The 25,541-nt window shown below is 36.9% G+C and overlaps 1 protein-coding gene and 1 pseudogene across 1 annotated transcript in view; one reads left to right on the top strand and one right to left on the bottom strand.

The window, feature by feature from the left end:
- EYS (EGF-like photoreceptor maintenance factor) overlaps positions 1–25,541 on the bottom strand; it is a 1,677,823-nt gene that overhangs the window by 773,513 nt on the left and 878,769 nt on the right. The gene's annotated exons all lie outside the window — the stretch shown is intronic.
- On the top strand, positions 16,834–17,859 carry LOC113606220 (NADH dehydrogenase [ubiquinone] 1 beta subcomplex subunit 6 pseudogene; annotated as a pseudogene).

Here is a 25,541-nt window from a genome sequence, read left to right as displayed (position 1 = left end):
GAAGGAATATAAAAACTAAGCAGCAGAGCTGCAAATCAAAATAATTAAATGTAAGAAGTCATCCAGAGGGAATTTCCAGAAGCCCATAAAAAGGGAAAATCTGCTCACAACTAGAAAAGGGAGGAAGGGTTATAAATAAGAACAGGCAAAAGCCAAACTATTGACTAAATTGCAAGAAAATAAAAACCCAAATTTAAAAAGAAGAGGACACTTTATGATAGAAATACAGGACATTTGGCTAAAAGAATACTATTCCATTGAAAGAAAATTGTATTAGGTATGGTGTACATACATCAGCGTCTTTGAGAATCTCTCTCCATCCTCTTGCTATCTTTCCAAGGCCACCAGACCCCTGCAGTGACCCCATCTTGTTTATGAAGCCAGGTCTTTCATCCCATCACCTTCTGTCTTTACCAAAGTGGATCTCAAAAATCCAACCAGAGTCAATGTGCCATCAGAGATGACTGGAAGAACTCCTCTTGTCCCTACACTTAACATTCATCTCTCTCCCCAGGAGGCTAAAGAAGAAGAGTTTTTTTCCTTCTTTCCAGAGGCTTCTTCTCCACAGCACAAGGGATCTGTGATCAGGGTCAGAATACTGGGAAGCCCACAGTTGCCAGAGGGGTCAGCTGAAATAGTCCTATTTCAGCTTATTTGTGAGACACATGGCTGAGAGAATCTTCACCAGAATTCAGTGGTGTTGAATCTTTTTCCTGTTCACATAGTGCTGGAAAGACTCACATGTAACAAAGATGATTTCCTGCATTCAATGTACAAAACTTAATTTCTGAATAGAGTATATTTCCGTGCATCCTATCCTGGTAGTCCTGCTAGTCACAAAGGAAGGAAATTGTCTGTCACTGGTCTCTTGGGACCAAATCACTTGCCTGTCTCTCCTCAACTCACTGTCCACAGAGCAGCCAAAGTTATCATTTTTTCCCTTTTTTTTCTTATTTTTTCTTTTTGTTCATGAAATCTGCTTGTGTCACTCACTTGATTAAAACCTTCTTGAGTTAGTTCATTATTTTCTATACTATATAGTCCAGGCTTTCACCACCTGGTCTCTTTGAGAGATCTTTCCTGATTTCCCAGGAAAAATGTACTGCTTCCAGGATCGTTGTCTTCTTTCCTATACTATATACCATGTAGTTGTATAATGTCCTGCTTCCCTATCTGCTCTGTTTCTGCCATTCTACTCTGAGTTCCTTTTATTCACTTTTTTTCCCTCATACTCAGCACTTAATGGAAACCAAGTGCTAAGTTATTAGTTGTTATTAGTGGAGGAGTGAATGAGTCAGTGAGTAAAGGGAAAAACCTGTCCCTGACTGTAGCTTGGCTCTGCCTACAGCCTTTAGTTCCTTCCAATCTCTGGTTCCTCCTAGCATAACTGGATTGGAAAGAGCACCACTCTTAAACTTGGAGTATGTGGCCACAAACGCTAGTTCCATTCTATTTCTCATGAATATTATATTTTGTCTTCTCAGGGCCTGTTTTCCAACCTACAATATGAATGATTTCCTAGAGAAAGGACAGCAACGAAGATGTAATGCAGCCAAAAATAAAATAAGGCAATGCTTTGTTCTGTGGCATTTGTCTGTGGCATTTCCTTCTTTACTTTGTAGAACTGTAGGATGACTTATTGTAGGGGAGAGAAACAGTAGAATGGGTCAAGTTGCATGAATTGAAATGAGCAATGTAAACAAGACAAATATAATCATGCATTAAACCTTTTCTTTCCTTGAATACCTATCTGTTGTTTCTTTTTTTTTTTTTTTTTTGCGGTAAATGGGCCTCTCACTGTTGTGGCCTCTCCCATTATGGAGCACAGGCTCTGGACGCGCAGGTTCAGCAGCCATGGCTCATGGGCCCAGCCACTCCGTGGCACGTGGGATCTTCCCGGACCGGGGCACGAACCCGTGTCCCCTGCCTCGGCAGGGTAACTCTCAACCACTGCGCCATCAGGGAAGCCCTGTTGTTTCTTATATTTTTCTTTTTATTTTGTACACATGTATCATTAATGATTCCCTAGTTTTAATGAGTAAACATTTCTAAATATGTCTGCCATTTCAGTAAACTTAATTAAATTTCTGCTGGAAGATTTAATAATATATTTTCTGAGTCATAGATGATATCAGATTTTTATTTTTCCTTCAAATACTGTCTTGAAAATATAGCAACATGAAATAGAATGTGGATATTTTACATGGATACGGAGTTACAAAAAGCATTCCAGGCAAGCAGAAAAAACATGGGCTCAGAAGCAGGATGGCACAGTGTGATTACAAGGCAACAAAGAACCCACAGGCAGGAATGGGATGAGCAAAAAGACGGGGGAAGGAGAAATAGAGGGATGAAGGCATTACAGAAGGAATAGATTACACTGAACAGTTTAGGCAGAGGGGTGACATAGTGAAAGGACCTGTACATTAAGTCTCATAACACGCAGATGTGATAGGTAAGCAAAGCAGCTCAGAGCTACGCCATTAACCTGGGCACATCCCGAGGACAACTTGGACTGAACTATGGAAGTGCCACGTAAAACAGTGACTGATGAGGGTGATTTGTCTGTTTTCAGAAATAAGAAATCTTGGTAACTATTTTAGCAAAGGTAGAAGAAGAGAGATAAATCAAATCAACTGTAAGTTTTCCAGCCTACTTAAACGAGAGTGGTAACGACATACATACAGACAAAGGCACTGGGTATAAATGGAGGTGCATCAAATACACACTTTTTAAAAAGATACTTGCATTCTCCATTTTCATTTGTGGCAGTTTTCATTCCTCTCTATCTTCCACGTAGGACAGCATTTATTATCTTTCATAAAAACAGCTATGCTAACATGTATTAATGTAGGAAGTATTCTAAGTGATTTACAAATTTTGATTTGATTTGTCCTTACAATACTCTATAAGATAGTTCTGAAATTATTATTACAAAATTTTACAGATTAGGAAGCTGAAGTACAGAGAAAAAAACAAGGTCACAAAGCTTATAAGTTCTGAGGACAGTTTTTGAACACAAGTGGCTTCTGCTCTTATGTTCTGGTATCTATGGCTTCCTTCCTCCCAAATAGCCAGTTTAGGATACTCAGGTTGCATTTGCTCTACCTTTTTAAACTCTTACATCCTCCTTTTTTCTTAAAATTCAGATCCTCTTCATTTTCTACTCATCCTGTTACAGCAGCAGCCTTACAACTGACCTCTTATTATCTACACCCTTCCTAGTTTAATGAATCTTCTATTTGGGAAAACTAATCATGCTCCACTATCACACTGAAAAACTTTCAGTGGTGGGTTGGGGTGAAGGTGAGATAGGTGAAGGGGATTGAGGTACAAAACCCTAGCTGTGGGGATGCAATATACAGCATAATGAATGTGGTCAATAATGTTGTAATGAGTTTGTATGGGAACAGACGGTTACTAGACTTATCATGACGATCATTTCATAATGTATGCAAATGTTAATTCAGTATGTAGTACACCTGACGCTAACATAATATTGTACATCAACTTTATTTTAATTAAAACAAAACTTTCAATCATATCTAATAACATTTGATATGAAGTCAAAATAAGCATAGAAGGTAAGGCCATTTACAATCTGATGAGTGAATTTATATCTGACTTCATTTCTCCAAACTCCACTCAACAAATCTGCTCTCCAAACAGAGTCTCACTGACTCCCTGAGCTCTGCCTTATGTTTCATGTCTCTTGGCTTTTGCATACACTATTTCAACTGAACAGGAAATTTCCATGACTAACCAGAAAACCCCTGATCAGCTTTCACACTTGTAGATCATGCTGTGTTTTGGCCAACAACTGTCTGGGTCTGATTTCATTTTTGTTTTTAACATGCACTTGGATTCTTGGTTGCCATGCCATGCCTGTACAATTGAACGTACTTCCCCAATTCAGGAGTGAGAGGTTTATACAACCTTAGTGTCCTGGCTTCATGTTTTTGAGTCAAGCCAGAATAATCTTCTCACATTCCTCAGCTCTTTGTCATCTTTGAGGTTTCTCTCTTTGTACGTAAATGTATGACCCTTGCATAAACTCTTGAAAATCCCCCTGACCCCAGAGAGATTTATAATCCTCTGGTCTCTCCTCCCAAATCAAAATGTCCAAGGCTTCAATCTTCAGAGCTTTTTGTTTGCTATGTAACAATAAGTAGTATTTTGCTAAAAAGATGAACAAATCACAGCTACTGTGTGTATTAGAAATATGCTGTTTCCTCCAGTTTGAATATCTGCTTAATTCATCTAAAATGCAGAGCTCTTTGCAAAGGCCTCTGAGGAGGTAGGATGCTTTCCGTCATTTTGCTCTGTTGCAGCAGAGATGTTGTGCAGGGTAACATTTGAAATTTTGTTGATGACAGAAAATCAACAGGTTTTAGATAAAGCATGCTCAAGAATCAGTGAAAGATTTATTTAAAAAGAAATAGAATTAGTGAAAGAGAAAGTTCACATTGAATGAAATAATTTATGATAAGAATAAATTGAATAAAATGATGAACATAAATAAATCAAATTTGTTAGCCAAATTAAACATCATTTTTTCTCTTTTTTTGCCCCAGAACATCCCGTATGAGTTTTAATTTTTGTCTAATTATAAATTAGAACAAATTGACAAAGATTACTACTTTTATTTTTTTTTAATGTTTACAAGAGATGAAGATAAATGTGAAATAGCCACATCCAATCGTTTCCTTTGACATGTGGTGTGAGAAGATACAAGAGCCAGAAAATAAAACTGCATTCAAACTGCATTCAAAACTGAATCTCTGGAGGACACAGCTGAGGATGGAGTGTTAAAAGTTATCAAATTCTTTGAAACTACATAATTTACACAGTTTGGAACAGCAGGGAATTAAATTCTATATCATCTTAAGATAATAAGTATTATGGCATAATAATACAAATTATCATACATATTTGGCCTAAGGTCATTATCAGTCAACTTCATTTTGTAATTTACAGTTTTCAGCCCATGGTTGGTCACCAAAAAGAGAAACCTACTCCAATTAATTGCAGTAAAAGAGTTTAGTAAAGATAGACCGACACCTGGAAAAGAGGAGCAGTCAGGCATAAGGTCAGAGGAAGGAAAGATGGACCAGGGACCTCCGTATCCGCTGAAGAGGACCACCACCCCAGAGCTCACCTACTCACTCAGAATCTCTGCCTGCCAGTGCTGCTGCAGGGTTTCCACAGCCTCCTCTACCAAGATGCTGGTCAACTCTAGTTTCAACCCAGCATGCATTTAGCTCAAGTATCTACCAGCATCTGACTAAACACACACTACCTGTCTTAATTCTAGAGGGCCAAGAAAATGATAATGGCATTGCCGGCTTAGAATTCAGGGTGCAATCGGTTAGTGCAGTGACCCTGATTCAGAGGAGTTTTCTTAGGAAGAGGGTTGACACTAAAGTATATTAACCTATATATAAGCCACATAGCTATTGTTATTAAATAACCTTTTTATAAAAATTAATTATATAAGTTATGTTGTAATTTTGTCTATTGCAATTAATGGATATATGCTATCTACATGTACTTTAGAAATTGATTTGTAAGGTTATGGGCCTGTAAGGAGAGTTTTATTTATTTAAACATCTTTATTGTAGTATAATTGCTTTACAATGGTGTGTAAGTTTTTGATTTACAACAAAGTGAATCAGCTATACATATACATATATCCCCATAGATCCTCCCTCTTGAGCCTCCCTTCTACCCTCCCTATCTCACTTCTCTAGGTGGCCACAAAGCACCAAGCTGACCTCCCTGTGCTATGTGGTTGCTTCCCACTAGCTAACTATTTTACATTTGGTGGTGTATATATGTCCATGCCACTCCCTCTTTGATTTGTTCAGTGATCCCTTCGTTATTAAGTACTGTATTGTTTAACCTCCGTGTGTTTGTATTTTTTGTAGATTTTTTCCTGTAATTGATATTTAGTCTCTAGCAATGTGGTCAGAAAAGAAACTTGATATGATTTGAATTTTCTTAAATTTATCAAGGCTTGATTTGTGACCAAAGATATGATCTGTCCTGGACAATGTTTCATGAGCACTTGAGAAGAAAGTGTATTCTGTTGTTTTTGGATGGAGTTTCCTATAAATATCAATTAACTCCATGTTGTTTAATGTATCATTTAAAGCTTGTGTTTCCTTATTTATTTTCAGTTTAGATGATCTATTAGTGAAAGTGGGGTGTTAAAGTCCCCTACTATTCCTGTGTTACTGTTGATTTCCCCTTTTATGGCTGTTAGCATTTGCCTTATGTATTGAGGTTCTCCTATGTTGGGTGCATAAATATTTACAATTGTTATATCTTCTTCTTGGATTGATCCATTGATTATTATGTAGTCTCCTTCTTTGTCTCTTGTAATAGTCTTTATTTTAAAGTCTATTTTGTCTGATATGAGAATTGCTACTCCAGCTTTCTTTTGGTTTCCATTTGCATGGAATATCTTTTTCCATCCCCTCACTTTCAGTCTGTATGTGTCCCTAGGTCTGAAGTGGTTCCTTGTAGACAGCCTATATATGGGTCTTGTTTTTGTATCTATTCAGCCAGTCTATGTCTTTTGGTTGGAGCATTTAATCCATTACATTTAAGGTTGTTATTGATATGTATGTTCCTATTACTATTTTCTTAATTGTTTTGGGTTTGTTATTGTAGCTCTTTTTCCTCTCTTGTGTTTCCTGCCTAGAGAAGTTCCTTTAGCACTTGTTGTAAAGCTGGTTTGTTGGTGCTGAATTCTCTTAGCTTTTACTTGTCTGTAAAGGTTTTAATTTCTCTGTCGAATCTGAATGAGATCCTTGCTGGGTAGAGTAATTTTTGTTGTAGGTTTTTCCCTTTCATCACTTTAAATATGTCCTGCCACTCCCTCCTAGCTTGAAGAGTTTCTGCTGAAAGATCAGCTGTTAACCTTATGGGGATTCCCTTGTATGTTATTTGTTGTTTTCCCTTGCTGCTTTTAATATTTTTTCTTTGTATTTAAATTTTGATAGTTTGATTAATATGTGTCTTGGTGTGTTTCTCCTTGCATTTATCCTGTATGGGACTCTCTGTGCTTCCCACACTTGATTGACTATTTCCTTTCCCATATTAGGGAAGTTTTCATCTATAATCTCTTCAAATGTTTTCTCAGTCCCTTTCTTTTGCTCTTCTTCTTCTGGTACCTCTATAATTTGAATGTTGTTGCGTTTAATGTTGTCCCAGAGGTCTCTGAGACTGTCCTCAATTCTTTTCATTCTTTTTTATTTATTCTGCTCTGCAGTAGTTATTTCCACTCTTTTATCTTCCAGGTCAATTATCCGCTCTTCTGCCTAAGTTATTCTGCTATTGATTCCTTCTAGAGAATTTTTAATTTCATTTATTGGTTGTTCATCGTGGTTTGTTTGCTCTTTAGTTCTTCTGGGTCCTTATTAAACGTTTCTTGTATTTTTCCATTCTATTTCCAAGATTTTGGATCATCTTTACTATCATTTCTTTGAATTCTTTTTCAGGTAGACTGCCTATTTCTTCTTCATTTGTTTGGTCTGGTGTGTTTTTACTTTGCTTTTTCATCTGCTTTGCATTTCTGTGTCTTCCCATTTTGCTTAACTTACTGTGTTTGGGGTCTCCTTTTTGCAGGCTGCAGGTTCATAATTCCTGTTGTTTTTGGTGTCTGTCCCCAGTGGCTAAGGTTGGTTCAGTGGGTTGTGTAGGTTTCCTAGTGGAGGGGACTGGTGCCTGTGTTCTGGTGGACGAGGCTGGATCTTGTCCTTCTGGTGGGCAAGACCACATCCGGTGGTGTGTTTTAGGGTGTCTGTGACCTTATTATGATTTTAGGCAGCCTGTCAGCTAATGGGTGAGGTTGTGCTCCTGTCTTGCTAGTTGTTTGGTATAGGGTGTCTAGCACTGTAGCTTGCTGGTCATTGACTGGAGCTGGGTCTTAGCATTGAGATGGAGATCTCTGTGAGAGCTTTCACCATTTGATATTATGTGGAGGTGGGAGGTCTCTGGTGGACCAGTGTCCTGAACTTGGCTCTCCCACCTCAGAGGCACAGGCCTGACACCCAGCCAGAATAAAAGACCCTGTCAGCCACACAGCTCAGAAGAATAGGGAGAAAAAAAGGAAGAAAGAAAAACTTTTGGGAAGTCTGAGGTCTTCTGCCAGCATTCAGTAGGTGTTCTGTAGGAATTGTTCCATGTGTAGATGTATTTCTGATGTATTTGTGGGGAGGAAGTTGATCTCAACGTCTTACTCCTCTGCCATCTTGAGGGTCTCTCTCCCTGCTAGTGTTGGAGGATCTCCTGCAGAGGCAGGGTGTGGCTGTGTCTCACTGTGAGGACAAGGACACTGGCAGCAGAAGTTCTCAAGTTTTATTTTTAACGTCTGTCAATAAATGTTATACATAAGATATAGAACACATACACTACTCATACGCACACCAAAATCTATCCATTTCCCTTAAACACAATGAGCAGTCAATAGAAGGTGGTAGATTGCCTTTCCATTAACAGAATTCTATTGATTGCAACCAACAGGTGAAAAGTAAACTGACACCTGGTTAGCGTTGTAGATTATAAATAGGTCATGTATCACAGAGGCACAGCTTGACCTTGGAAGAAGGGTTGAGATAAGGATGTGGAATAAAAGAAATATTATCTAGTGTTTTTATGAAATTAGTATTCTGAACATGTTAATCTTATTATTTGAATTATTCTTATGTTATTTTACACATTCTTATAACCAATAATATTAATATTTTAAGCCCAACTCTTCTGTACAAAAATACATTAGGTAGCTACAGAATTGGGAAAGGGTTTTATGATGTTTTACAGCCTTAATATCTATGTCTCGCAGCTTGGGTTGCCTGGGAAGTAGACTCTATAAGGAGATGGTTGTGCAGGAGATTTATTAGGGGGTGATAGTAGGATCAACACCTTCCAAAGGCAAGTAGGACTAAACAAAGAGAAAAAAGTTGAGCCATTATGTGGTCTCACTGGAAGCCCCTGCCAAAAATATGGGAAATTCTGAAGCTGGAATAACACTTCAAAATCATACCCACTTGGGCTAGAGGACTGGGTCAGTCTATCTATGATGACTTTGTACAAACATTAGAAAGGAAGGGGTGTTGACAAATAAAGACTTCAGTGAATGAGTGTTGACCTGGGGCTGAGACCTGACCTTGGCTGACGCAGCTCTGCCATACTTGTGGGAAGCTGAGAGCTGAGGCCTTTTTGTAGCAGCACTTGCAGCAGCTGTAGAAGTCTGATTTTTATTCCTGAAGGGGGATCTGGGAAGCATACAATGACCACCATACTAATTCCTCCCAAATTATTAATGGCAACTGCTAAGGTCTCAAGTAATAAAAATCAATCCCAAAATTATATACATATTTTAAGTTTCACCTTATTTGTAATTGTCAGTGATATACTTGTTACCCGTGTTATATAAATCTAGTAGTTCAATAATTTTGAATTTATATCCCAAATGGTTTATATTACATACATTCATTAAAATAAATGCTCTAGGTCTCTTTTGTTTAATAGGACACTTGCAAAATATTATTAATTTTGAGGGACCACAATTTTCCTCCATCATAGCACTTATCTATTTACTCTTTGATAAATTCCCAGCAACAACAAATTTACATATGCTCCAGGTACAACAAAATATCCAAGTTATAAATATGAAGCTGCATTTAAGCTAGCATCCATGCCTTGGTTAAGTTTTGCAGCTTTAAAGGTAGGCTTAGAATTTGTATTGGAATGATTTTATTTTTCTTTGCTAATCAAATGTCCTGATTTTAAAAGGTTTAATCACACATTCAAACAATGTGTATTTCTCAGAAAAGGAATTGCCTAGACATGGCAAAGTTGAACTGTGTCAACTAAGTACCAATTGTTGTTAAAATATCTTCAACATGTATATCACAAGTGGACTGTGATGTTAAGTTTATTATATTGATTAGCCCAGATTGTTGTTTACAGAAGTGAGTTTCTCCTAGGAGTGAGTTAGTGGAAGATGCATAAATATTTTTAAGTCAAAGGCAGAGTGAGGTCGATTGTTACTGCAAGAGCCTTAAATGGGTTATTTTACATTCTCAGAGCATGCATCCGAAAGAAAACTGTTTTGGAAAACCAACGTGATTGTGTCAAGATGATGGACTAAATTGGCCATGGCAAGGTTTAGTCAGTGTTTTGGCTATTTTCATTATTGATTGCATAACAATGATAACATTAACTGTGCAGAGCTTCAGTTTGCTCACTAAGGTTGCTAAAACAACAGACTGACATTGGCAGAATTTCTTTTTATGTGGCTTGCTTAAGTAGACCTTATTTCTCATTATTTTAGGACAATGTCAAAAACAAAAGCTAATTTTCCCCATCTTAAATTCTAGATTAAATTCTATATTTTAACTTTTTATTTATTCATTCATTGCTTGGAAATTTAGAAAAACCCAGACACTGATATCTTATGATTGAGTGCATTGTTTTCCAAGAAAATAATGAGTAGCACAGTGGCATGTTTGTTTGTTTGTTTGCTTCTAAACAATACCAAACAGTATTCATATTAACAATTCACTAATTTTCAAAATACCCATCTTTTATTTATATGTCTCTTTTTCTTAAAAGACAGTGCATGTTTAAGTCTTACATTAGGAGTAAGTCAACTTCAGGTAAAATGGTCGCTGCTATTGACGGCTTTCTTTCAACCTGTGCAGAGTTCCAGCAGGAAAATTGTAACATTAATTGATCCATTAAAAGTCTTTGAAACGATGAAAAAAATCCAATTTGGTTAAAACTAAATAAGCTTAAAGTAGATCTGTGATATTTCTGCAGCACAGGAATTTTAAATTATTGCAAGAACAAAGGTAGGCAGGACTATTCTTAGAGTAGACCAAAGCCTGATTTCTCACGACATAAATCTGAGCTGCAATGTAAGTTCTCAATGGTCTGTTACTGCTTTTAGATGCACTTCACATCCTTCCTCTTGCTACAATAGGTCAGAACATAAATATGTCCTTTGGATTGCTGAGATTTTATTATCAAAAACTTAAAAATTCATTTAAGATATTTCATTCTGTCAAAATAAAACATATATGTTCTATCAAAACTGTTATTTTTCCTTTGTTAGGTATTTTACTTAATTCAATTGCCAATGTGAAATAATTTTACAAAGTGAGCCAATTTCTTCAGGTACCTGTAAAAACATTTTGCAGTTAAATTCTCCTGGCAGGAACACTAAGCACTTCAAAGACAGATAGTCGTTGGGATGTGTTTTCTAAGGTTGAGGAAACTGGCTTGATTTGAAGAAAGAAAAAATTCCAGGTCAAATCATCCTTTCAAAGTTTTATGTTATAAAACTCTAGGGGGTCTGAATCAAGGATTACTCATTCTTGTGTGAACCTGATGATGCTTCTTGAGAAAAATCTTGTTTTTAAGCTTTTATAAAACTGTTTCTATGGAATCTAAGTGTTCCAATGAATGTTAATAAGAGTTTCTCAGAAAGAGTTCACTGGGCTTACAGGTAACTCCCCCAGCCAGGTATTTGGGGTCAAGGCCACCAATTCGGCTTTCTAACTCTTGTAATGCATGTCCAACTGTTTGTTTGGTCACCAAACACTTGTCCTGAAACAGAAACATGGGGTACTGAGGACATATCGCCCCTAAAGCTAGAGAATTACCTTGGCTCTGAATCATCATAACCCCAGTCATGGTCCTTAGTATCTATCCCCTCCTCACATATGCCAAGTTGTGTCTTTATATCCAGCTAGGTCTCTGAAAAGCCACATTCTTGAAATTAATTATCTCAGTCTTCAGCCTTATTATCATTCTCGATTTTATAGTTATTTTCTCAAGTTTTAGAGGACTTTTATAAAATTAAGATATTTGAAAATTACTCTTACATTTTAGGAAGTTTCATCAATGACAATTATAATGCTGAATGGCCCCAGTGTAGGCAACCAAATGGCAATGTTTTGCTAGAATTTAGCATGAAGAAACAATATATTTCTTCAAAAATTGCAGTACACTTTTTGTTCATTTATTTATCAAAGAAATATTGGCTGATTACTATGGGGGCCAGACACTGTGCTGGATGCTAGGTACTCAGTAGTGCTCCCAGAAAGCTCACTGTTAGCCAGCAAGGCAGACTAAGGCTATGAAGGGCTGTGAGAGCACTGAGGTCTACTCTTTGGGAGATTTGGGAAGAGGTCTCCATAGGAAGAGGTGACATTTGACATGGTGCTCAATCATGAATAAACACTTGTAGGCAGAAGAACAGGAAAAGGTCTTAGGGGCAGAGATAAGTTTTGCAAAAGTGCAGGTGTGAAAGGTAAGCAGAAAAGGCATGTGAGGGTAAGAAAGAGAAAGTCGGGAGTTGAGAATGGACAGCTCTCACTGGGTAGGTCATAAGAGACTTGAGATACTGAGCTAAAGAATATCACTTTCACTCTTGGATCAAGAAGACTTCACAGTGTTTTTAAAGCAGGCAAAGGACACTCAGTACTGCCTTTGCCGCAACCCATAGATTTTGATATGTTTTATTTTAATTTTCATTTGTATTTAGGTATTTTGGATTTCTCCTTTGATTTCTTTGTTGACCCCATAGTTGTTCAGTAGCATGTGGTTTAGTCCCCACATATTTGTGATTTTTCCAGCTTTCTCCTTGCAGTTGACTTCTACTTCTATACCACTGTGATTTTAAAAGATATTATAATTTCAAACTTTGTAAATTTCTTGAGACTTGTTTTGTATCCCAACATATGGTCTATCCTTGAGAATATTCCATGGGCATTTGAGGAGAATGTGTATTCTGTTTCATTTGGATGGAATGTTCTGTACTGATCTATCAAATCCATCCAGTCTAATGTTTCATTTAAGGCCACTGTTGCCTTGTTTGCTTTCTGGATGTTCTATCCACGGATGTAAGCGGAGAGATGAATCTCCTACTATTATTGTGTTGTCATTTTCTTCCTTTAGGTCTGTTAATAATTGTTTTAGATATTTTGGTGCTCCTATGTTAGGTGCATATTTACTAATACATGTTGTTTTCTTGATAGATTGTCCCTTTTATCATATAATGTCCATCTTTCTCTTGTTACCTCTTTTGACGTGAAGTCTGTTTTGTCTGGCATGAGTATGGTTCCATGTGTTTTTGTGCGGCTGCCATTTGCTTGGAGTATCATTTTCCATCCCTTCACCTGGAGTCTATGTTTGTCTTTAGGGCTGAGGTGAGTCTCCTGAAGGCAGCATACAGTCAGTCTTGTGTTTTTAATCCATCCAGACACTCTGTATCTTTTGATTGGTGAACTCACTCCATTTATATTTAGGATGATTACTGATAGATGAGAACTTAGTACTGGCATTCAATCTTCTGTTTTCTTGTTGCTCTATATCTCCATTGTTTCTTATTCCTTGTGTTTCTGTCTACCATGTGGGTTGGTGTTTATTATGATGTTTTCTCAGTTGCTTTTTTATGTTTTGCATCTCTACTCTAGATTCATGTTTTGTGGTTACCATGAGGTTTGTATAAAAAAATCACATAGATAAAATGATCCATTTTCTGCTGATAGCATCTTATCTTCATTTGCCTGTATGGGCTCCCTACTTTTCCTCTTCCCTTTTTTATGTTTTTTTGGTCTCAAATTACCTTTTTTTAATGTTGTAAGTTCATTATCAAATTGAAGTACTATAATTAATCTTACTGCTTTTCTCCTCTTCAATTTTTATCCTGTAATTAAATGTTTAACAATCTATCCTGATTAAAGTTGCAGTTTTCTCATTCTGAATGTCTATTTATCAGCTTACTCAAAGTTTTGTGCATTTTTGCCTTTCATTTCAGGTTGAAGAGCTCCTTTCAACATTTCCTGTAAAGCAGGTCTAGTGGTAATGCGCTCTTTCAGCTTTTGTTTGTCCTAGAAGGTCTTTATTTTCCCTTCATATCTGAAGGGTAACTTTGCTGGAGAGTATTCTTGGATGATAATTTTTGTCTTTCAATATTTTGAGAAGGTCATTCCATTCTCTCCTGGCCTGTAGGGTTTCTGCTGAGAAGTCTGCCGATTGTCTGATATGGGGGTCCTTTGTAGGTTACTGTCCTTTTTTTCCTGGCTGCTTTTAAAATTCTTTATCATAGACTTATGACAGCTTTAATACAGTGTGTCTTGAAAAAGATCTTTTTGTGTTGAGGTAATTAAGAGTTCTCTTAGCTTCATGTAGCTAGCTTGTATATCTAGCTCCTTCCTAGGTTTGGGAAGTTCTCAGCTATTATTTCTTTAAATAAATCTTTGCTTCCTTCTCTCTCTCTTTTTTCTTCTGGGATACCCATTACCCTAAGGTTGCCTTTCCTAATAGAGTTGGGTGGTTCTCAAATAATTTTTTTTCATTTTAACAAAGAACCTTGGTTCTCTTTCCTCTTCACCCTGTATCATTTCTAGATTTCTATCTTTAAACTCATTAATTCTCTCTTCCATATGGTCTGCTCTATTGCCAATGTTTTCTAATGCATTCTTTGTCTTATTTTTTGAATTCTTCAGCTTCAGAATTTCTGTTTGGTTCTTTTTTAGAGTTTCACTCTCTTTGGTAGAGTATTCCTTCTGCTCATTAGTTTTATCCCTGAGCTCATTAAACTGTCTTTCTGAGCGTTCTCGTAACTCACTGAGTTTCTTCATGACAGCCATTTTGAATTCTCTATCAGATCACAATCTTCTGTGACTTTAATTTTGGCTTCTGGCAGAATTGTCATTTTCTTCTTGTGTTATCATGTTATCATGCTTTTTGTGTGATGCTTATTTAGCTGCTCCTCTTCTTGTACATCTGAAGTAGTGAACACCTATCTTTTAGGTAATGCTTTTTAAACTTTGATTTAAGCAGTTCAGCATGTTGGTAATGAGAGGCCTTTCTTTAGTGTATCAGTAGGTGGCACTGTAGCACACTTTTTCAGTTTCTCTTCCCTGCGCTTCCTCTGGTTTATTTGAGAAGCAGCACAGTCCACCCTCGTTCACCTCTGCCTGAGGTGTCTCTGGTGCCCTCATCATCAGTACTTGTGCCTCCAGGGTTCCTGGTGTCTTGCTTCTCCTGGTGACACTGCTGTCTCCAGCATCACCCCTGGGTGCACTGGAATAGCACGGGCCTCCACTGTGTTCAGGGTCTCCTTCTCCGGCACCACCACTGCAATGGGGGTTCAAAGTCATAGGCACCATCCCGGCGAAAGGGACCAGGGTCGTGGTCCTGCTGCTGCTGTCCAGGTCCCCATGGCCATGGGTGCTGGGACCCAGAGGCCAGAGTCACGTGTGCCTCTTCCCTTCTGATAGCAAGTCTTTGGGGTTTGGGGATCCGGTGCTGCGGCCAGAAGGCCAGGATCGAGGCCCAGCGGGCACCACCTCTTCTACGTTCCAGTCCACTCACCTTCAGATGCACAGATGTGTGGCTTCCTCAGCATCATGGTGTGTTGGGCAGAGTTATTTCCATTCTACTGGTTGTAGATGGAAAAGGAGAGATGAGCTGAGTGTCTTCTGTCACTGTGAAGCTAACCTCTGTTTTTAAGATGTTTTAAAATAAAGTGGGCAATGTCCTGATTACTTTAATAATTTTATTTCATTACTGAATTGGTCTCATTTAGGACAACCTAAGTGGAGATTTGCCACTTTTTAAAAATTATTTCTCCTCATTCCCAAAGTATTTATGAGGCTGAAATCTAACAGGGAAGATATGGTTTTGGTGACAGGATCTTGTATATATTTAAAGTAACAGGATCAAACATTAGCTTCCTAAAGCCACGTGATTTAGCAATACAGCCCTAAACACACATGATGTCACCTCACAATTGATTTGAACTGGAAAGATTGAGTTTATGGTTTTTAAAATCATATTTGCCTTCCTCTTGTCTGTTCATTATTTAACTCTTATATGAAGAATTTAGTGTTGTTTTTCCAGATTGGCAATATGGAAGCTCTGAAATGCCAGATCCACAATGATGTCTGTGTTTGATGAGCAGTAATTTACTAGAAACCCATTTAATACTGCTCAGACCACACAGGACAGCAGGTATATTGACTGCTTTGTATCAAGTCTCACAATAATTAGGCTTTCTAACACACAAATGAGTTAACTGAAGAAACCGTAATAGCAACTACATATTGGAAAGGGAAATTCCTATTTTCTTTCCATTAAGGTCAAAATAGACCAAGAATCAATGCACATATAATGTTATTCTATACATCAAAATGTTCACTAGATATAAATTGGAAATATTAGTTCTATTGTTTATTTTCCTGTTACTCGAGGCAAAGAGAAAACTGTATGCTGTCAGATTTTCAAAACCAAAATAACTTCTGATTATGATATGTTTTAAAATGCCATGGACATATTTTAATCTGAACAAATTAGACTTCTACATCACTTAATAGTAATTTAAATTTTAACTGATTTTTAAAATTGGTTAGATATTAGGGGTCCAATCACATATTCCTCTTACCTTCTGTCTTTATTAAACACTAGTGGAATATCAATAGAAAAAAAGACATCCAAGTATAGGCTCTATTGCAGTGCTAGGTTTCCAGACAAAGCCAGAAAACATTATCAGAGATCACAGCCATATCTCTGACCTCCCATCTTTAATTCATGATAACCAGACTCAGTGCATTCTACTTACCTTCAAGTTGAAGGTAGAAAAGCTGGAAAATAGTGTCTCACCCCCAAATTCATCTCATCCTTGCCATGCAGCCTGCCTGGGAGTATAACTTGCCCAGAAAGTCCTCCTGCCTGGAGACTAGGGGCACAAGGGCAGTTGTATGTGAAGATTGTCATGTCCAAGAGAAAAAACAAAGACGGATGGGTGCATGCATGACGTGTGTAAGCATTGACCTGTACCATGCAGAATGAAAGCTAATTCATGCCAATGAATGCCAGATTCTGATCAATTTTACCTACCAAAATGGAGGAAAAAGCATCAGTATGGACAATGAAGTGAAAGCTGTGGAAAGAGTATTCCTTATGCTGCCCACCAACTTGTAAAGAGAGAAGTATCTTAGGCTACGAGCTGAAACTGGAGAAGGAGATTGAAGCAAGATGGTACCCCTGCCTCGTCCCAGTTTGCTTTCTGACTCCATTGGAATAAGCATACTAAAGATACAAAAATATTTGGACACAATGAATAAGAAGATATTCATTTAATTTCTGCAAATAGAGTTAGGGATATAATACTTAACTGTGTTCATTATTTCACAGATTCTACTATATAATTTTATTGTTATGTGTTTAAACATCTCCTTTTTTATAAACCTGTGAAACCTGGACATAACATGGAAATTACATTCAGCTTCGATAAAAGCACTCCCTCTATATCGGTGTGCTGCTCCCTGGCATCCTGCAAGGTCGCTTTGCAGAGCGGGAGCTAGCGTGACAAGACACTAGCTCGGGGGCACGCCTTGGTATCAGCAGCGACAGGGTGTACGTCCCACGAGAAACTGCGGCCGCAACAGCTGCGAGAGCTGCGAAGGCGACGGCTGAAGGATCAAGAGCTGAGCCACCGGGTGAACCGCTGCTGCCCAGGCGGAGGGCGTGGCCTATGAAGCAATTCTGGAATAAGTTTTTGCAGGACGGGGCCCCCTGGAAGAACATGATCTATAAGACGTACCGACACAGCATCTTTGCTTGTACTCATGTACTGGCCCCTGTCTGGATTATTCATTATTATCTCAAATATCATGTGAATACAAAACCATATGCCATCGTTGAAAGAAAGCCAAGAATATTTTTAGGTGATACAATTCTGGAAACTGGGGAAGTAATCCCACCAAGGAAAGAATTTCCTGATCAACATCATTGAAGATTACTTTTAAAATTTCAAAGGTGTTTGAGCCCAAGTTTGTTGCTACATTACCAAACGTACTGATATATTTTTTGGAAAAGTAACTTTAATAAAGTTTACTCAGATAAAAAAAAAAAAGTGCCTCCTCTTTTCCTGTGATCCCAACCTTACTTCACATAGAAAGTTCAAGGCTGAATTCATAGCTAGTACATTAATTGTGAAGGCAATCCTGTTAAGACTAGGTTCTTTCTCTTGAACATGAAAGACCTTTAGAATTTTATTAAAGTTTTCTAATTCAAGTAGTATTACAGAAAATTCAATTAAATTAAACCTTTTTTAAATGATAAACTGGTACTGGTAAACAAAGTGATCACTTATCTTCTTACCAAAAAATATTTGGACGTGAATCTTCCTATACAAGATGTTTTAAATGAGAAACATAATAGAAAATTATCTTATTTAAGGGAAATATTTGAGTAAAAACTGATGAGAGGAGAAACTGAAGTCTTCATAGATGTATTGTATACCAGTGAGAAGCAATAGTTTCAACACTTCAAAATAACCTTCAAAAAAATTGTCTATCTAATTGTTCAAATTATCCATCCCATAAATACACACACACAAAGTAGAAGAGACCGTCTATCATACAAGGAAGTTTCTGGTGAAGTTGGAGAGGGGACTGAAATTTGATTTCCATATGAAGACCATAATAAGAGACTGTCTATATCATAGTCTTTTTTTTTTTTTTTTTTCAAATTGAAAACATCTTGTTTCTTAGAGATGAAAATCAACTGGGTAAGGGTTGGACTAAATGATTCTAAAACATGGAGACTCAAGTGAGGACAACAAATACATAGAAACTCAGGGAGGGAAAGGATCCCCGTTCTTTCCTTTATCTCCAAATTTAGAAAAAAAAGTTACCGGTCAATTCTCTACATAATTTTATTGGGGTCAGGTTTCTATAACAATGAGCTTGCTTTGTTTTGTTTTGCTTTTTTTAAAAAAATAATGAAGAGCTGCTACCACAAATAAAGAGGCCAGAAGGAAAGGACTCATCTTTACATAAAGTGGTAAAGGAATGTGAAGGTTTTTTCACACTTGAAACCATTCCTGAATAGGATTGGTGTTTTTCTATCCTTACTGAAGATTAGGTTATGGTTAGATTATGCTTACTACTGGCTGGATTATGCTTACTACTACTCTAGTAGTTTGAGTGTCTAACATTCTGAATGTCCATCCATATGTTATAATGTTAGCAGAGGTGCAACTAGTGGCAACTTAATGCAATTGGGTGTATAACAAAAAAATATGTGTTCTATCTTGCTTTTTAAAATATTTTTGTAAATGAAAGAAAGAAACATATATCTGAAAAAAACTGTGAAATGTTACAAAAATAAACAAGAAAATTCTTGCCTTTAGTCACTCATATTGATTAAAACAATGTAATATTGATGATTTAAAGCTAAATAAAAAATATACATTTTAAATAAAGCAATGTAGAATAACTGAAAGAGCATTGCTTTAGGGTCAAGAACAATGGGTGCTTTTTCCAATGTAAAATTCTAGGTAGTTGTTCATGCTTTAGGTCTCAGTTTCCTCATCCCTAAATTAGTTCTGTATAGAAAAATAAGCTCTAATTTTTATTCAAGCCCTAAAATGATGTGACTGGCACGATGTCTTCTCTCTTTATTCATTTTCTGTAGGCTTGGGCTCAAGTTGTTGCTGTATTTTTAGAAGATTTAATACCACAGACTAATGGCTTTCAATCCTGTTGATCTCAGAACTTTCTTATGCTGTTAAAAGTTATTGAGGACCCCAAAGAGCTTTTGTTTCTGCGGATTACATTACATCACATTCAGGCTTAGGCGATCAGTGATGCAGTGTCGATTTTCAATTGCTACCCTGGCTCTACTTCAAGCCTCTCTTCTCATCAATACTAGAGGGACTTAACTGGGTCTTCAGGGAAAAAGAGTTAATTTCCTTATTATTATCTTTAGATTAAGCATTGCTATTCAGCAATTGCTGTTCTCCTGCTTTTTTTCCAGAGTTTACAACTTTTTTCTATGTTATTCTCTAGGCAGGTCTTTGTTACCTTCTCAGAATGGATCAATAAGATATAATTTCTTCTGTCTCTCTTACATAACTCATCTTTACTCCCTCCTGTGGAAAGAGGCTGCAAATTTTTGTTCTGGCAACTTGAAAATAATAAGAATGTTGGTTTTAAATGAGTTTTCTTTTTAAGTTACAGAAATTGTAAATTATAAAAATTACAGTTTCACAATTACAGAGCAGCGGCAAGACCTTAGCCTGATTATTTTTAAACCGTCATGGTTATTCTATCATCTTCAAATTTTAGATTTAAAAACGTTTTTCAGCCTTGTAGGAAATTTGAACGCACTGTTTCCTGGAACAGTCAAATTTTATCCTGGAAGTTATTGCTTCTTCATGATTTGTCTGCCTGAAAGTGTAGCAAATTATTTAAAGTGTAGTCCTTGGTCAAAGATTCATAGACACTTCTTGGTGGCTATTGAATCAGAATCCCCTCCTCCCAGAATTCACCTAGCCCCCCCCGATTTTTGAAATTTCATCTTCTTTGAAGTGCAGGATATACCTGTACTGTAGTTCTTCCTTTCACTCGTGGTTGCTATGGAAACAAACCTTGATTGTATCCAATGGATTTGATGAGATTAGAAAATATAGACTGTCATCATGGCTACATTAAAATAATCAATTCCCATTCTACAGGGTGCACACTAGTGAATATAATATGGTGTGAAATAATTTCTCTGTGGTGACAGCGTAGTTTGCAACTATATATATCAAGGAAGGCTGAGTCCTTCTCAAGAGCAACTTTATATCACAAAAACTAATCATGAACAGATGGCTATTGTTCTGCTCTAGAATGGTAACTGTTACATACATATGTGATATTTTTAATAATTGCACATAATAGAAAAGAAAAACATAATTGCAAACTTTTTGTTAGTGCTAGTTTTGAAATGACATAGGCAAAAGCTAAGTCAATTTATGAAGACTGGTGTGTCTAATTCCCTTCTACCTCACAAATTTTGATAAGGGCATTACTGTTTTCAATGAATACTGAGAATCAATATTTTTTCTCCTTCACTTTATTATTTGGTTCTCCTAAATTCTATAATTGATATTCAAATTTACCGGGTAGGAAATTCAGTCTCGCAGTAAGTGTTTGCATACTGGTAGTGATAATTTGAAGTCTGCTTGAAATAAACTTGGGAAAGACAAAGGCATTCAAATTATTTACATCTACAAAAAGTACAGAGGGGAGAATATCATACAATGATATAAAATCCACAGGCAATTTCATGAACAGGATATTTTTCAAAGAAAATGTTCATGACTAATTTTCAGGCACTATGTTAGTTTATCAAATGTTAATGAAAATTCAGGTTATCATGTATATCATGTACATTGAAGACATATTCATAACATGAAAGAGCGAAATTCTTAGTGAAAATGTTAATATTACATTTTACAATCTGAATTCTTTTATTTTTGATATATATGAAACTCTTAAAATTATAGAACATAATTCATTTATGAATGCTTTTCTTTCCATTTTTCCTTAAGAAGATAAAGATATACTTGTTTGGGTTGTCTGATTTTTTTTTTTTTTTTTTGATATCGAGCTGCATGAGCTGTTTGTATATTTTGGAGATTAATCCTTTGTTGCTTCATTTGCAAATATTTTCTCCCATTCTGAGGGTTGTCTTTTTGTCTTGTTCATGGTTTCCTTTGCTGTGCAAAATATTTTAAGTTTAATTAGGTCCCATTTGCTTATTTTTGTTTTTATTTTCACTACTCAAGGAGATGGATCATAAAAGATCTTGCTGTAATTTATGTCAAAGAGTGTTTTTCCTATGTTTTCCTCTAAGAGTTTTAGAGTGTCTGGTCTTATATTTAGGTATTTAATCCATTTTGAGACCTAAATAGACATTTCTCCAAAGAAGACATACAGATGGCCAAGAGGCACATGAAAAGCTGCTCAGCATTACTTATTATTAGAGAAATGCAAATCAAAACTACAATGAGGTATCACCTCACACCGATCAGAATGGCCATCATCGAAAGCTCTACAAACAATAAACGCTGGAGAAGGTGTGGAGAAAAGGGAACCCTCTTGCATTGTTGGTGGGGATGTAAATTGATACAGTCACTGTGAGGAACAGGAATGAGGTTCCTTAAAAAACTAAAAATAGAACTACCATATGACCCAGCAATCCCACTACTGGGCATATACCCTGAGAAAACCATAATTCAAAAAGTCACATGCAGCCCAATGTTCATTGAAGCACTATTTACAATAGCCAGGACACAGAAACAAACTAAATGTCCATCAAGAGATGAATGGATAAAGAAGATGTGGTACATATATATAATGGAATAATACTCAGCCTTAGAAATATACGAAATTGGGTTATTTGTAGAGGTGTGGTTGGACCTAGAGTCTGTCATACAGGGTGAAGTAAGTCAGAAAGAGAAAAACAAATACCATATATTAAAGTATATACGTGGAATCTACAAAAGTGGTACAGATGAACCTATTTGCTGGGCAGGAATAGAAATGCAGACATAGAGAATGTATGTGTGGACATGGGGCAGGGCAAGGGGAGGGTGGGACAGATTGGGAGATTAGGTTTGACATAAATACACTACCGTGTATAAAATAGATAGCTAGTGGGAACCTGCTGTATACAACAGGGAGCTCAACTCGGTGCCCTGTGATGACCTGGATGGGTGGGACTGGGGGGGAATGGAGGTCCAAGAGGGACGGGATATATGTATATATATAGCTGCTTCACTTCATTGTACAGCAGAGACTAACACAACACTGTAAAGCAATTATACTCCAATAAAAAAGAAAGATATACCTGAAAAGATTATACAATACTGAAAGAGACAGACTTCATTTTAAAAACAACTATTTAATAAAATCAAAAACACTTCTGTGAAAAATTGGATTACAAAGGTGATTATTAGTGCACTGCACCAAAAGTAAATGTTTTATATCTTATTATGTTATAAAATCAAAATTCATATTGAAATTTTAAGTATTTACTTGCAAAATACCAAAATATAGGTCAAATGCTTGCTTATATCAGGGGGGAAATTCATCTGATCTTCAATTTTGCTTTGGTCTCAATTTATGAATCTAAATCTCTTTCCTATATGTGTCAACAGAAAGAAAGCATTAATGATTAGTTCTAAAATATGCCAGAGTCAGAACCCACTGAGCAAGGGGAGCCCGTGTACCCCAGGCACCACTTGACTGCCCACTCAGGGAAGCCTGAGTGTCCAGGACATCCAGACCCCACTCTCCTTAGGTGATGCTTCCGCCATATCTGCTCCGTCTTCTTTCTTCTCTCCTGCTAAGCCTTTTTCTAATTACGAGTAGCAATGATAAGGGATATTAACGGTTGATTTTAAAGGTCTGAACTATGTTACGTAGTAGGCAAAAAGAATCCTGTACAAATAAAAAATAATCATCTCTGCAAATCAACAATAGTTATTTATATAAAACTGTTTGTTTTGTCCAGTTAAGATCATAATGTAGCTGAAACTCAAGATTCCAAGAAACAGAAGAGAAAGTCACTACAACTGTATGTACATACATACTTATCAAAAAGCTGAACATCTGATCCGAATGGAGGAGTCCTTATAACAAAAACATTGATTTGTTTACTTCCTTCTTATTGGTCTGTGAATGTGTCTCACTATCTCAGGATGATTTAGGACAAAGAGTAGTACTCAATTAAAAGGGCTCTGGGGATATATTATTTCTTCATGTTTTAGTTCAATGTATTTAGTAATTGAGTTCCAATATCAGACTATCACTATCATTTCCTCTTTTTAGACAAATAGATGGTGTGCCACTGATTAGAGCTGGAAGGATATACAAGATTGGGTTTTGGACGTGCAGGACATAAACACTGCACCAGTCAGCTGCCCTGGTCTCCCTCTCTCTGCCAGCTCCCTCAGAGCCAGGGAGCTTTCTGAGAGGACAAGGAAAGGCACAAACAGTGGATATCTGCTCTTTCTGCCTTCCCTGTATCTACTGCTCCTTTTTCTCTAATAATATGTGAATTTTGTTTTTGGCACTTAGCACTTACACAATAAATTTTCAGTAGTGTTAAGCTGTACCACCTTTCCTGACCCCATCTGTGCAAATCAGATGCTAGCTTCCTAAAGTTTGCATCTTCAGCTAAAAGATATAAACCAAGGAATATTTGGAACATGCCCATGGGAATGGCAGCACCTAAACACCATCATTAGTTCTGCTACTGCTGACCTTTCTGAAACGTGTCCTTTCTGAAATCTCTTCAGTTTTTTCCTCAACATCTTTTTTGTTTTTTTTTCAGTACATAGGCCTCTCACTGTTGTGGCCTCTCCTGTTGCAGAGCACAGGCTTTGGATGCGCAGGCTCAGTGGCCATGGCTCACAGGCTCAGCTGCTCTGCGGCATGTGGGATCTTCCTGGACTGGGGCATGAGCCCGTGTCCCCTGCATTGGCAGGAGGACTCTCAACCACTGCACCACCAGGGAAGCCCCTCAATATCTTTTTGATAAAAGCCCCTTAGTGTATGTCTATACATATACACATTTATGCATACATACATATATGCACATACATGTGTGCATACACACACATATGTGTGTGCACATGTAGTATGTATGTGTGCATTTACTAAATTACCTAGCGTTGGGTTCTACTGGTTGTAACCAAGACCTGTATTTATAATGAAATTCTAAAGAGTTAGGATATATTTCATTCTGTCAGAGGGTATTCTATGCAAAACGTCAACAACAAATAATGCTCAGAAAGATAGGAGGGGGATTTAGAAAGGAAAGTAACAACCAGAGTAGGCAACACATTTAAGAAGTAGGGGAGAAGAAGGGCAGTAAACACTGTAGCAAGATTAAAGGAAATGTGGCTGAGGAAGGTCACTGATTTTGAGAATGAAGATGGTGATGCTCTCAGAGAAAGTTGCCTATGACAATCATCTTGGGGAGGCTTCCCTGTGTCGAGGTTTAGGGGGGAATAGGAAGGCCTGGAAAGGAAATGAGAAGATCAGTGGTTTCAGTGAGATGCAGGCTGAAGACTGGTATGTTAATTGATCTGAGATACTTCAGGTAAATGAGAAGAAAAAAGGCAAAGAGATGATAGGTCATAATAGATGGAGCAAATATATAGAAGAGGTTTAAAGATTGTAAAAAGATTGAAAGAGAAGGCAGCAAGGACAGGCATAGGGATTTGCCCAGGAAAAACAACAAAAATAGAAGTAAGAGTGCAGACACTCTAGATTTACATGTCAATAAATTTTTAGAATACAAAGGCTTTTCATGTTTAAATCATTCCAAAATGATGTGTGAAGTAGCTCTATCAATAATAATAATAAAACACTCTTGATGTACTCTCAATTATTATACTTGTGCATGGTTTTGTTACCTTTTTGTAATGTTTCTGAAAATTAGAGACACCTTGAAAAAACAATAGATATATAACTCCTAGTACTGTTACTTTGATTCTACTTAAAGGAAAAAAAGAAATCTGAGTAAGACTGACCCAAATATCCCTACATATTATATTTTTTTCTACTTATACTTTTATAGAAATACTTTGATATAGTTTTACTATAAGATGCTTATGAATCTAAAACCCATTAGGGAATTCAATTTAATTTTAATTATAAAATAGCCAGGTAGAC

The sequence above is a fragment of the Aethalodelphis obliquidens genome, unplaced genomic scaffold (assembly GCF_003676395.1).
Source record: "Aethalodelphis obliquidens isolate GAN/ISIS:26980383/991018 unplaced genomic scaffold, ASM367639v1 scaffold3, whole genome shotgun sequence".
Lineage (NCBI taxonomy): Eukaryota > Metazoa > Chordata > Mammalia > Artiodactyla > Delphinidae > Aethalodelphis > Aethalodelphis obliquidens.
The sequence above is the reverse complement of the archived record's forward strand: the minus strand, read 5'-3'. Positions and strand labels throughout refer to the sequence as shown.